Genomic DNA, 14,426 nt, shown 5'->3' with positions numbered 1-14,426 from the left:
TTTCTCCAATTTGATTGTATGGTTATTGCCATTGGCTTTGTTAGATAGGCCAGCATTTATGTTGAGGACTTGCTAACATTTTTTTTATATGCACGGTGTGGGGTTTTATTGGTGTGCCAGAGAGTGTTCCTGGTCAGGAATAATGCATATGTCTTTTTTATTTTGTTTGATTTGTGATCTCCTACTTCTCTGTAAAGATACAGGCCAGCTTCTATAGAGACATTTAGTACTTGATGACATAAAACCAGAGTACTATCACAGGCGAGAAGTTGAGTGGTGAACTACCCTTGTTTAAAGACAACGTCACAGGAAGGGTACTGACAGAAGCAGTAACGGTAGGATTTTAGGGAGATCCTGAAATGTTCCAAAAGAGACCCTAGTAATAGTTGATCAGAAAGATCTGGGTGAGGGATAGTGAGGCACATTAGTAACTGAAACAAAGGACAAACTCGTAATCAAAACCCGTGTAAGACGGCATATTGGGGCCCACCCTAGACAGGGACATGTAGACCAGTTAACACTACTTATGAGGGGAGACAGATAGGAAGAATTATAGAGGACACCCTTCACTAGTACTATGTGTGGGAGAGAGTTGTGAATAATTATCTGAATGTGAGAGCAGTGACTGACATCTAAAACATGATGAGAAAAGGCTGCCTAACCAAGCCAATCAATGATGGTCAATAAGATGAGATGTTTTATAGTAATTTAGTATGAACAAACAAAATCAAATAAGAGATGTAACCTCATACAAAGTTGTAATGTAGCCATGATGAAATGTGACCTGTGACAGCAGGGGAAGAATTTTGAGGGCATGCAGAAGACACTGCAAAAATCTGCCAGCAAGGGAGGGAGAAAGGGACTGGGGCCTTCACAGCTCTAACAACAAATAGCACACCTGCAGAAAAAAATATGGCATACATGAACATCACTCCACTCATTATCATTTAACTGTCACATATATGAAAAGTTAGAGCATGTTAATACTGGAACACATATTTAAGATCTGTTCATAAATATAATAGGTAATAGTCAGTCTTTTGAAACTGCAAAAATATATCAAGTTTCTCCCAACATAAGACCAGAATCATTTGCCCTCTGACATTATGACAAAAATGTTCTTGGTCCCACTCAAAGAAATATATAAGATGACATAAGACAAGCTCCACTGTGACATGGATTGAAAAATGTCCCATAGTTTAACACCATTCACCTTGCAGTAGGGAAAAACACTGACATTGATTACTAAAGTGCTGACTATAAAGAGAATGTGCTATAGATTGATATTCTTTCTGACACAGCCTTGCAGATAATAAAAAAAAGAATCTCACATCTCCTCACTAGAAGGAGGACACTCTATTCTTGGACTTCCCCAGAGGGACAAAAGCAGAAGACTGTGGCAGGTACATGTAGCAAAGACGATACATTGTTGTTGAAAGGTACAATATCAACAGGGCGAAAAGGGATGGTTTTAGTGGGAAAACACTTAAAATGTGTACTGACCTAGGTATTATGAGATGGCATCACAGAAGACATTTACCAGGCCAGCCATTATTTCACCATCTACCCTGTTTTCCTGGAACATGGAGTACTGACGTCGGTGCTTAAGAGTGCATGTTAGTTGCCACTTCCTTGGGTGAAGTGTAGAGTGGCTATGTATCAGATGGACAAATATTTCTGAAAGATAATAGCACAGGTTTCAATAATTGGAGATATAAAGAGGATGGGAGGTGTTATCAAGAAGATGTTCATGATCAGTCTTCTTGAAGGTGTTGTAATAATGAACCCAAATAAGAGAGTCAGCTGATTTCCAGAACTGAGTCGTCTCTGGCTTAGGAAAAGGTAGGGGGCAAGTAAGGCCATTTTGAGGTGAGACAATGGTGGGGCGAATAGGTAGGTTGAAGGATTCGGGGGTTTGAATGGCTATTTTCCATTCTAAGAAGTTAGAGCAATCCAGATGCTTAAAACATGCATGATAGATTTCAAAGAATACAATTATCATTCTAAAATGTAGAATAAAGAATGTTTTGAGAGATGATAGAGGAGTCTTTGTGTGGAGAAGAAAATGTACATGCTTGTACTTGAAGAACTGAATCGATCCAGCTATAGAACCTCACACAGAGGCATGATCGCCACATGGTTGCTCTCCACGTTGCAGGACAAATTCCTCCAAGGTAACCTCATAGAATGAAGAACATTACTCCTTCACCTGATCCCAAAAGGCACAGAGCATACACATGCATCAACTCACATCCTCTTTTGTAGTGCTGTCAGCTAAATAGCTTGTAGAACCTCTTACAACTTGTAATTCTATCAACAATGTTTGGATAGTTTTGACAAAGTACTTCCCCTGAAAACCTTACAAAACCTACATCAGAAGGTGGGCAGTTCCAACAACGATGTGAAATCAGAAAGAACTTTAAGTTGAGTAGTGCCTTGAATGTGTGTGTGAGGAATTCAAAATTGTGTCTACTTTTCAGAAAAGCTTAGCTGTTTGGGATCCAGCATTGGTTTCACACCCATTTCTGTCACTAACTGGAAGGAGGCTGAAAGCACGAAAAATAATGAAAATGGGGTATGCCCCAATAAAATGCAAAAATTGTGTTGGATTTTCTGATTCAAGTTTGCCTGTTCCTGAAAGCTGGGAAGATGGTGATTTTAGCACTGCAAACCCTTTGTTGATGCCATTTCCAGGGGAAAAACCACAAGCTTTCTTCTGCAGCCCTTTTCCCCCATTTGTTTAAAAAAAACGAAATTGTAGCTGTATTTTGGTTAATTTATTGGTCTCCTCCAGGGCAACCTACAAACTCTGGGTATCTCTAGAATCTCTAGGATGTTGGGGAAAAAAAAGATGCAAATTTGGCTTAGATAGCTTATGTGGACAAAGTTATGAGAGCCTATGCGCGAACTACCCCAAATAGCCCAAAAAAGGCCTGGCATCTGTGGGGGAAAAGGCCTGCCAGCAAAGGGGTTCATAAACACTTTTGTTTCTGATCAAAGTTTATGTCTTATATTTCACCATCATGAGCATTCTTCTATTAAGCAGAATGACTCATTTGTATATAAGGAGAATTTAGTCATCCAAGCGAGATTTTTACTGCTTTGGCTTTTGATCGGAATCTGTCATGCAACTTTACCTAGATGCGTACGTACCAACAAGGTGTGTTTTATTCAAATTGCCCTTGTCTGTACCCCTCCTTCTCATCTACCCCTCCCTACCACCTAAAAAAGCAGTATGGTCAAGAAAGAAATTTGTGGTCAGTTTCCCTCTCCCATTCCCCTCTCTCCTCTCCCCTGTCTCTTCTCTTCTCTTCTCTCTCACATTCTTTCTTAGAAATATGTTATCTTCTTCCCTCAAGCACTTACTGTCAAACAAGGTCAGTAGAACCTTTTTGAAAGTGCTCAAGCACTGGCTTGCACAGTCCTCCTGGTAAAAAAGGGGTTAATCTTTGTTGGTCATTTTATTCAAATGCCTCAAGATCCTAGTAGACGTATATTGGATGTATAATTTGGTCTTAAGGCCCTTGTTCTCTCAATCAAGTAAACCAACTTATAGGTGGATAGGGCACAAATTCTCAACCATCTAAACCTGTACTGTTTCCTCACTGTGGTTCACCTAGTCTCTTACCAACTCTTTTCTACTAATTTGATCCAGCTTGTCTTTTATGCCCGTTTCAATTCACATAGAGAGACCAATAATTATTCTCTGTCCTGTAGTGTTAGGTCTCTGTAATATTCGCTGTTTTGTTTCATTGTAGTGGAATTTACTTCTGGCCTTGTATTAAATCTGCATTGTAATGTAGCCTGTGCAGTGTTGTGGAACAACTGCATCTAGTGAAGATGGTGAAGTTCACTTTTACGAGAGATTCTCATGTTTTCTAGATTTTGTTGTTTAAATGAACAAATTTCAGTAATGCATTCTTTGCTTAATTGCCTTGATCGCCCCTTCACCTCTTTCCGCAGTTGACTCTTTCGGTCAGATCATTTCTCAATTTATTATGTACAAAGACTCTTGAACAGTGTTTATTTCTGGTGTGCTGCAACATGTCACTAGCATGAAGCTTTACAGTTCCTTAGACCATAGAAGACAAAGGACAACAAAATAATCCTAGATAGTCAATAACACAGTTGACTGAAGTATGTTTACAGGCTACTGTAATTAAGTGTAGCTCCTAACAAATGTTCCACTGGGTTATATGAAAAGTCATGATCATTCTCATTTTGATGTTTCCAGAATGTCACCCCAGGTTGCCCGTTTCACATTTACCAACACCCCAAATGGTAGCTCATGCCTCTGAAGTTGCTATATGTCTGTATTGGTTTTGTGCTCATTTGAAAATGGTTTTAAGTACACACAGTGAGGAAAGAATTGAGGTATGCTTTTACTTTTCAATCTTTGCCTTACCAGGGCTGGCTCTATATTACACAGCCGTGCTGTTTTGGCAGTCCAGATTTTTTTTATTTAAAAAAAAATAAAAAATAAAAAAAAGGCAGAGAGTTTAATCTAATCATTAGAGATCAAATTGAAAGTGAGTCATTCTGTTGCAGCAGCCGGATTGAATTATCTGCCTTCAAACATAATTTCAAATGAGAAATTGAAATCTGTATAACTTATAAAACATCTATCCATTTTATGAAACCATAGGCGGGCCCTAAGCTAGAGTTTCTCCATCCATTATTGCATAGGTCTCAGATGTTATCTGTTCTGCTTGAGTAGGCATGCATGATAGACCTCAGTGTTTTACTGTTTACATGCAAACCGAGCAAGAATATTTATTTTGTACGGCCCTGGAAAGTAAGCACAAGATGAACATAAGAGGTTCTGTTGGAATGATCTCATTTTATTCCGTGGAATAAAATGGAAAGGTACTGGTAAGGGGGATTTTAATATATAAGAGTTACTACTGTGAGAAGACCAGTCAATGATTTGTGGGCTAAACTCAATGTAGCTTCAACCTTCAATTTACATATTGATAAATAAAACCAGAAGGTGACTTTTCAGAAATCGACAGGAAATAGTGAGAAAGAAGTCAGTGAACTAATTGAAAGAAAAACTTCAAGGGCATTAGTGTGTGGACACATGACAAAGGGGGACTGTTAGAAATTGGGTCTCTAGTTGGCAGTTGGTTTGCACCCTGTCCAAGAAGGGACCCTCACTCTAGTCAGGATAAGGGAGATACCTGCACAGATAACCGCTTCTCACCCCTTTGGTAGCTTGGCACGAGCAGTCGGGCTTATCTCAGAAGCAATGTGTAAAGCCTTTGCACATAACACACAGTAATAAGTTAAAACACTACAAAACGACACCACACTAGTTTTAGAAAATTAGCCAATACTTATCTTTGTAAAACAAGACCAAAATGAAAAAAATCCAACATACAGTGTTACAGATATGAATTTTGCAAGATTTACTCAAAAATACAGTTACTTGAAGTTGATAGCTCCACCTAGGGCTATCACAGCGTTGTGATCAACAGAACGAACAGTTCAGGCCGGCCGTGGAGTTACGGGTCAGCTACGGTGAAAACCGTACCTTTGGAATTGCAGAGCGTCGTGATCCTCACGGTGAGCTCCGGAGAGTGGCATCGCATTGTTGTTCTGGAGTCGGTGCAGGGGTCGTCAGGCTGATGAAGTCAGGAGCGCTGGCGTGGATGGCGTTGGGGCTGTGGTGCGAAGTGGGACGATGCGATGTGCTGTGCCCACAGGTCACTGTGCAGGCTTCGGGACGGTGATGGCGTCCTGCGGCATTGGTGAGACCAGGGCTAGGGTGTGAAGTGGGGCGGTGCAATGTGAGGTGTCACCAGGTCACAGTGCAGGAAGCGTCTTCGTCGTTGCTGAAGCGCTGTCGGTAGGCCCAAGCCAGCAGTGCGGGACGGGACGGTGCTTCGTGACCCTCACTAGTGGTTTCCACAGGCCACGTTGCAGACAGGGGTGCTTGTTGCCGACACTGAAGTCAATGGTGTTTGCATCGGTGGACCGGGGCTGCGGTGTGGGATGAGACGGTGCTTCGTGTACCTCACGAGCGGTGTTCACAGGCCACGGTGCAGGCAGTGGCGCTGGTGTCAGCAGGAGTGGCGTCGTTGGGGATGCCCAGGCTGTGGTGTGAGCAGGCGATGCCGGAGTGCGGGCCCACAGGTCGCGGTGCGAGCAGAGGCTCGGTGAAGTCATCCGATGATGGGGTCTGTGAGACCAGGGTCGCGATGCGAAGTGGGGCAGTGCCACTCTGTGCTACGTCAGCAGGTCATGGTGCAGACCAACGGCGTCGCAGTGGTTTTTCTCCCTGAACAGCACAAAACACACAGTTCCCAGTGCTGTAGGCAGAGGAAACTAAAGTCTTTGATATCCCTGAGACTCCCAACAGGAGGCAAGCTCTAGTCCAAGCCCTTGGAGAACTTTCTCAAGCAGGACACACAGCAAAGTTCACCCTTTGCACTGTTTTCAGGCAGAAGCAGCAACTGCAGGCCAGTCCAGCAAAGCAACTCCGCAAAGTGACAGTACTCGCTCTTCAGCTCTTCTCCTGGGTAGAGGTTCCTCTTGATTATTGAAAGATTCTAAAAGTCTGGGGTTTTGGGTCTACTAATTATACCCCTTTCTGCCTTTGAAGTTGGCAAACTTTAAAGCAAAGTCACTTGTGTTTGCAAGATCCTTCCTTGTCCAGGCCAGGCCCCAGACACACACCATGGGGTTGGAGACTGCATTGTGTGAGCGCAGGCACAGTCCTTTCAGGTGTAAGTGACCACTCCTCCCTCCACTCTAGCTCAGATGGCTCATCAGGATATGCAGGCTACACCCCAGCTCCCTTTGGGTCACTATCTAGAGGAGAGGTGTAAACAGCCCATCTGTCAAACTGACCCAGACAGGGAATCCACAAACCGGTAGAGTCATAGAATGGTTTAAGCAAGGAAATGCCTACTTTCTAAAAGTGGCATTTTCAAACTCACAATTTAAAAACCAACTTCAATAAAAGATGTATTTTTAAATTGTGATTTTAGAGACCCCAAACCCCAAATTTCTATCTGCCCTCAAAGGGAATCTGCGCTTTAAAGTTATTTAAAGGCAGCCCCCATGTCCTCCTTAGAGGGAGATAGGCCTTGCAACAGTAAAACCCAAATTCTACAGTATTTCACTGTTAGGCCATGTACTGGTGTGTTACATGTTCTGCCTTTTAAATACACTGCACCTTGACCACGGGGCTACCTCAGGCCTACCGTAGGGGTGCCTTACATGTACCAAAAGGGAAGGTTTCAGCCTGGCAACTGAGTATACTTGCCAGGTCGAATTGGCAGTTTAAAACTGCACACACAGACACTGCAGTGGCAGGTCTGAGCCATGTTTACAGGGATACTAATGTGGGTGACACAACCAGTGCTGCAACCCACTAGTAGCATTTGATTTACAGGCCCTAGGCACCTCTAGTGCACTTTACTAGGGACGTACTAGTATATTAAATATGCCAATCAGGAATAAACCAATCAACAATACAATTTACACAGACAGTATATGCACTTTAGCACTGATTCGCAGTGGTAAAGTGCCCAGAGTCCTAAAGCCAACAAAAGCTGGTCAGAAGAATTAGGAGGAAGGAGGCAAAAAGACTCGGGATGACTCTGCAAAAAGGGCCAGGTGCAACAGGGACCATCTGCTTATTGCCCATTTTCACTGGGAAGTCATTGATGTCATGTATGTGGTGCTGTGTATTAGGAGATGGAAGATGCCAATTTAGTGAACCTGCACTCCCCTAGATTACTGAAAGACTCCTTCTTTAAAGCACTGACTGCGCTTATGTTCAAGACCACCACCATGGACACTTTGTGTATTCATTTTCGCTGTCTTTTATGGTCGATACTTGTCAGTGAGGTTTGACTTTCTTTCATTTTTGTAGATTTCGCTGACTTTTCTAGATCAATTCTCTAAAGAATGAATCTAGGTATGTACTTTCCCTAATTCTCTGCATTCTTGTGTTGATCTGTGTTGAGCTACTGTGAAAGGTTCAGCAGGCGATCCAAGGTTGTGCCTCCCTCATTAGACTTAATATCTAACCTGCTGGAGTGAATTTTGTTCCTGAAGGGATGTCCATCTGAAAAGTGACTAGGACTAATTCAAAGCATAGATATCTAAAAATCTGAGACTGCTGGTCTGAAAAGGTTCTAAGCAAAGTACATTTGTGAAAATGGATAAAAAGTAAGCAGAAAGCTAAAGGCCGCAGTCAGTAAGAATACAGTATTCCTAACATGAATGACCAAAACAGTATTTTGGATCAAGTTACAATTCATGGAGGAACCTCTCAGGATCTACTCATTGTGTTTGGTTTTGGACGGAGTGAGAATTGGGGGTAGAATGTGCTAAAAAATCGAAAGTGCTGAAATCGTTTTGCAGATCACTTCCCCATTTATATTTTCAACTCAGCTAGAAACTGTTAAGAGTCCTTAATATGGATTCTGTCAGGCAGTGGACAGAAGCAGTACCAGGTAGCTCAATGATCTGTTTCCAGAAAACTAGCACAGGGCAAGATGTGTTTAGTTGGCTATATCTGCAGCAGTCAAAATCACAAGATAAAGTACAAACATATGGTGGTACTCCTGGGACCTTTCTGACTGCATAAACAGTGTACAAGGCCTAGTCAAAGAAAGTGCACTGCGAGAGGCATTCTCTTACTGTCACATCCTCAGCCTTACCTAATGTCTGACCTAGGGGCAACCAGTCCTTTACAAGACCTACAATGGTAGTGGTTTGATTCACGTTTGCACCAGTCACTTCAATGAGCTCAAATGCAGCATCATACATTTTTACCCTACCATAGCACTATGCGTTGATCACTTAGCATAGACTTTCTGTAGGATCTCTCTTTGGCACACATACTTAGTAGATAATTATCCTGCCTGGGGTAAGTTACTGTCCAGCTTCACATACAGTTCTGTTGTGCTGGAAGACCTTCCTACTATGTTGCATAGACATCCCATTTTGCCTTTAGGTGTCATGCTCTAATCCGCACCAACTAGGTAGGATATTTTTCGAATTCCAGGCATGAAGTTGTGAATTGGAGCTGGATCATCTGCTTCTTTCACAGTTTTTTCTTCTTAGTTACTTTACAAACTTCATCTTCTCAGGAGATGGTACTTTGCATCTCCCACCTTTACTCAATAGGTTTCCTGGAAACAAAAGACCCCTATTTCAAAGTAACTTCTGCTCTTTCAAGGAGGGTAAGACAGGACGAACATGAACTCTAAACCAGAAATGGTATGATCCTCTGAGGAGGAATATTCTAAAAAAAAGGTTGCCAAACACCAAACAAATGAGAGCTGATTCTCTGTTAAACAGGTCATCGAGCTGGAGACACACATCTTAAAAATGTTTAAGAAAGACTCCTGAGTATCCTTTTTTTCAATCACAGCTTTTTATCATAAATGCTGGGTTCCAGCGATCTTTGACAGAGAATCTCTAGAGTTGGTGATTAGTGGTTATGTCGTCCCTCACAGAGGTAAGGAATCCTCCTCCACATGCTTCATTAACAAATTTCGCAGAGCACAAAATTTTATCAGGTGGGTTGCTAAATCATTCAAAAGAGGAAAACCTATTCCATTGTAGAAGTTGTGATAACCACCACTGAGCTCCATACTTTGTCTGCAGAGTCAACAAAAACATTGTTTTATACAGTTGCCAGCAAAGATTCAGTCAATATCCAAAGATTGCACAGGCACCTTGGGTCTCATGTCAGTATATCTCATGCTCCACCATCATTAGCTGCTCACTTCTGCAAGAGGTCACAAGCTTTTGTCTTCATAACAAGAACCCATTAACCTCTTGCAAAGGCATTTAGCAACAAAAAATGATCTGTAACAGTGAAGCCATAAGTGATCTTCATATTCATTCTTCTAAACCACAGGTGCTTTTCCAAGTGGCATAGGCCTTTGGAGGCTGCCAAACGTTTAAGCCAAAGCCTTCTACTTGACTGCCACTTTAATAATTTAATTAAGAGAAGGTGTGGATCTGTTTGAAGTTCCAAAACTGAGCTTCTCCCTCTCTGAGTTCTCCACTAGGAGGACAATTTTCTCTTACCATAGCTAGTATTTTCAATGACCAGTCTATACTAGATTTAAAAACGGTAACATACATTGCCCTTGATAGCTAGCAATGAAGGTGTGGGATTGGATGATCTCTTATAGTTTTCTCTCATTCTTTATCTGCTAGGCATGATCAGTTGAAATCCTGATTGGGACATATTAGGGACAAACAAAACCAAGTAACAACTTAACCTTTTTATGTGGCAAAATGAGACTTATTGTTCAGACAGATCTTAATGTCTGCTTGGTTAGCGAGTGCCACAAAAAGTTGAACACCCAAGTGTTTACCTGATGCCTTTTTTTACCTTCTTTTTGTTAAAGGTCACAGCAGTTTGGTATGAAAGGGACAAAACCACAATAACAATACTAACTCAAAAAGCGCTAACTAAATATTATGTGGGTCACACCCGACTAGACAATCCACTTATAATAAAGAAACATTTTTGAATTTAGCTCTGAAACAAACTTATCCAGGTCCCTCTGGGAAGCCATAGGATTTAAAGGCAAGGGGAGTTAATGGAGGAAAAAGGATAGCAAATTGCGGCGTGAGTTGTGGATTAGGGAGGCTCAAAGATAAAATCAATACCTATCTGTTTTTTTTTTTTTTTTACACTCTGCAGACTTTTATTATCCAGACCACTCAGGTCCCAGGTATGATCCATTGTGTTATCCAGAGGCATTAGGGTAGCAAATAAACCTCTGAAGGTCTAGCTGCATCATACAAATAGAGAAAAAGATGAGCTGCCCTGGTCACCTACAAGTTGTTTGCTACACAATCTAAATAGGTTATGACAGTTTCTGTTTAGTGGAGATACATGTTAAGCCTCAATAGGTCACCTTGGGCTTGTCAGGGATACACAAGGTCAAGGACAAGGAAGCTGATCCCCTGCACTGAGAAATTCTTTTTGAAGTTCTTATAGTCTCCTTTTTTTGCTTTGTTTCCAAACAGTTGAGCATGCCTACATATTGGATGCAAGGTTTCCTTCTTGGAAGCTACCTTACTGAGAGAAGGGTTACCGCGGTTGTGGTAATGTAGTACAACAATAACAGTAAATCCTCCTGTCTAGGAACTGAGCTTGCCTCCTTCATAGGAAAAGTTGTAGGTTCTCTTCAGTATCTCAGCTGAGGCGATCTAGCACAGACAGTTGAGTCACAAACCACTTCTGAAACAGGGGGAAGAAACTCAACCATCCACATGGTTGTGAGACTCCTTTCATTGTCCAGGACTTGAGTTTGATGGTCCAGTTTGAACATTGCACATGTTGAGTAGTCAGTTGCACCTTAATTTTGTAGTTGCACCTCATATTACATTAGAGAGCCCATACCGACTATCAAACATGTGAATATGAGAAAGCGTACATACTAAAGGGAAGGAAATTCTGCACCGTTAAGAGTGTAACCGTTATCAGAAATTCTACACTCAAGAGAAATTACATGAATGTACTGAATGTGATCAAGTGTTGGTACAAACCAAGTGCTAGAATGGCAGCAGAAAGTCAACATGAAGGGGAAACCATACGAGTGTACTGAATGTAATAAAGCCTTCATTTCTAAAGGATATCTAAAGTACATTCAGAAAGTCCATAGAGAGGGGCAAAGCAAAAATATACTGAATGTGATAATACGTTCATAACAGAGGAAAGCTATTCAACATCCGAAAATCCACAAAGAAGAGAACCCATATGAATGTGCAATGAAATGCTTGCCATGTTCATGAAAGGAAAGGTTTTCTTTAGAGCCTTATGTTATTTGAAATTTTATTAAGGTTTATTTATAAAAAAATTTTAAAAAAGGAAGGAATCTGCATAAATGTTCTGAACGTAATTAGGTTTTCATTGCAAAATGTGAGCTAATGGAGCACCTCTGATTTCACAGCAGAGAGAAACTCACAATAATGTCATTTTTTGTATTAAATATTTGGGAGTGTTGATGTTTAAAGCTTTGTAATGGAGGCGGGCAGTGTTTTTGAACAGTGTATTAATGGGTAGCCCATTTAGGGATGCAAGATTAAGAGTGCTATAATCACTGTTAGGTCTGTTTGTGTTTTTTCTTTGTATTTTAGTCCACCTCAGAATCATGTGACTGTATCCTGTCTCCCCATCCCCAACAGAACTAGAAGCGTACCTCTATGTGACCCTGATTTTTTTTTAGAGTGGAGGAGAATCAAAAATTTGGCATCTCACATGAAGTGAGTGAGTCCCTTGGCATGCATTTGCCAAGTGATAATCTCTGGAAGCATGTTACCTACCACTCTTCTCCCTGCCCACCTGTTGGCCATCTCTTTTAGAACCCAACGTTCAAGAATTCATGATCTTTCCTAGAGGATACATTTTTTGAATGCAGCCAACTCTGTTCTTTATTTATGACAAATGTTTGTGCTTCCCCTTTACTCCGAAACATATAGTTTCTCTCTTCTGTAATATCATTTTATAGCCTGGGAACAAGATTCTTGCTTGTGGCCCAGTCTCTACTAATTGTTTTTTAACGTTTTCCTGGACTATCAAACACACACAAAAAGGGCTCACAGGATATCTCCTATATCTATGCAGGTTCTAATTACCACCACACTTCCCATCAAGCGAGTTTTTCTTGGTTAAGTGTGAAGTGTTAAAGATGGCCATCATAGATATTAACAGACTTGCCATCTCCCCTGCAGGCTCGATTATTCATCCATCCCTCTAAGCCATCTTCCTTTCTAGAGGTCAGCCCTCCTTTTCTTGGCCTTCAAAAGCAAAGCAGTCCTCTTTGGTATATGGACAGTGAACTCCGACGCGCTTGTTTGGCTCCTCTCTTGAGTGCCTTTTATTGAATTTCTGCTTCTAGGTTTGTTCATCCAACTGTCTGGTCATAAACTACATTGAGTGGGAGTCGCAGCTTCGCTCTAACTGTAGCCTGAGATCTGCATGGCACTCTTCTCACACCTGTCTGGGAAGGAGCTTTGTTGTGGGGACCACTCTGTCTCTGTACCTTCCTTGCTGAAGAACACTAGTGGCCACCTCCTAGCTTGTTAGCCTCTCTCCCAATAATTGTATTATCCAAGGGCAGGTCCGGCATTTCAAAGACCAGGTGCGCCATGGGGTGCTTGGAACTCGGCTATCAGGTGGCCTGCACTTCATTCTGTCTTCTAATAATATGTGTCTTCTAAGAATCTCCACTCTTAAAGTGTGTTTGCAGTGATTGTCTGGTGTGGAGAATGACTCCAGGCCCAGGTATTAGTTTGGAACTCTGAAGTGTTGCGTCTTAGCTTGCCATCATTTTGACCACGGTCCTGTGCTTGTGAGCGCTTAAGTTTTACTAATAAATATTTATGTATATGTATTTTGAATATACATAGAAAATGACTTTACCTAGAAATTATCATGTAACTCGAAATTGTGCCCACTTGAATGGCTGCTATCTAATATGTTTTTTGTTGTTGTTTTTTTAAAGATGTATTGATGCGTATTCAGAGTTTGTATTAATAATAAAATGCAGTAATATGGTATAGTAATATTTAAATGCTATGTATTTGCTTAAATTAACTGTAGGCCTCAAAATGACATGGCCTGGATTTTAACAAAATTGCACAGCCGTTTATATGAAAAATGCAATGTCAGAATAAAATATGAACTCACGCTTGCTGAATAATAAAGAATGTAACTGAAGGTTGACCAAATCGTGTGGACGAGCAAATGTTTTTCCTGTCTTCATAAGAAACTAGGTAATAGGTAATGTGTGTAGAAACTTAGATGTTCCAAAACTGTTACAAATGTTAACTTGAAATGTGTGTGAAGGCTATGTTCCCAGGAGCTAACAGTGGATGTAAAGGATGGAACGGATGGTAGGAGCTAAATGTTGCTTCTTGACACGTAGAACAACGTGCGTAAAGGGAGAAGAACCAATCATCAACATGTGAAAGACTGTTAAGTTATATCTCTGATTTTGAATGTTAATTTTATTGAATCAATGGCTTTCGCATGATTCTCTGACCAGTGACAACGTGGGACAACTTTGCTTAACCGCACTGCACTAAGAATTTTGGGGTTATTCTTTGTCACTTCTCTGTAGAGACACTACTCAGCTGTTTATATTCTTGTGCTCCATGCGTAAAAGCTGGTGCTCACTTTTGCGCTCAATGCTTGGAGCTCGCTGCGCCTTTGCCACCTACCCTAGATACTTCTCCTAAATAGTTCGGAGAGCTTAGAGTCCCCGATTCTGAACCATTACCCTTTTCCATGTCCTGTTGCTGATGCTGACCGAACTGATGCCCGCCTGACGAAGACTAATCACCGCTTGCTGATTCTTAAAAGGACAGGTTTATTAATCTGTAAATGTCTTTGCTATTGATTTGTCATTTGTTTCTAGGAACCAACTGCCGCTTTTGAT

The 14,426-nt window shown here is 41.3% G+C and overlaps 1 protein-coding gene across 3 annotated transcripts in view; it reads left to right on the top strand.

Moving 5' to 3' along the window:
* The window catches only part of EVI5 (ecotropic viral integration site 5), a 776,910-nt gene that overhangs the window by 129,430 nt on the left and 633,054 nt on the right, over nt 1-14,426 (top strand). The gene's annotated exons all lie outside the window — the stretch shown is intronic.

This window comes from Pleurodeles waltl, chromosome 4_2 (assembly GCF_031143425.1).
Source record: "Pleurodeles waltl isolate 20211129_DDA chromosome 4_2, aPleWal1.hap1.20221129, whole genome shotgun sequence".
NCBI classification, from domain to species: Eukaryota; Metazoa; Chordata; class Amphibia; order Caudata; family Salamandridae; genus Pleurodeles; species Pleurodeles waltl.
This window is presented reverse-complemented; position numbering and strand designations above follow the sequence as displayed.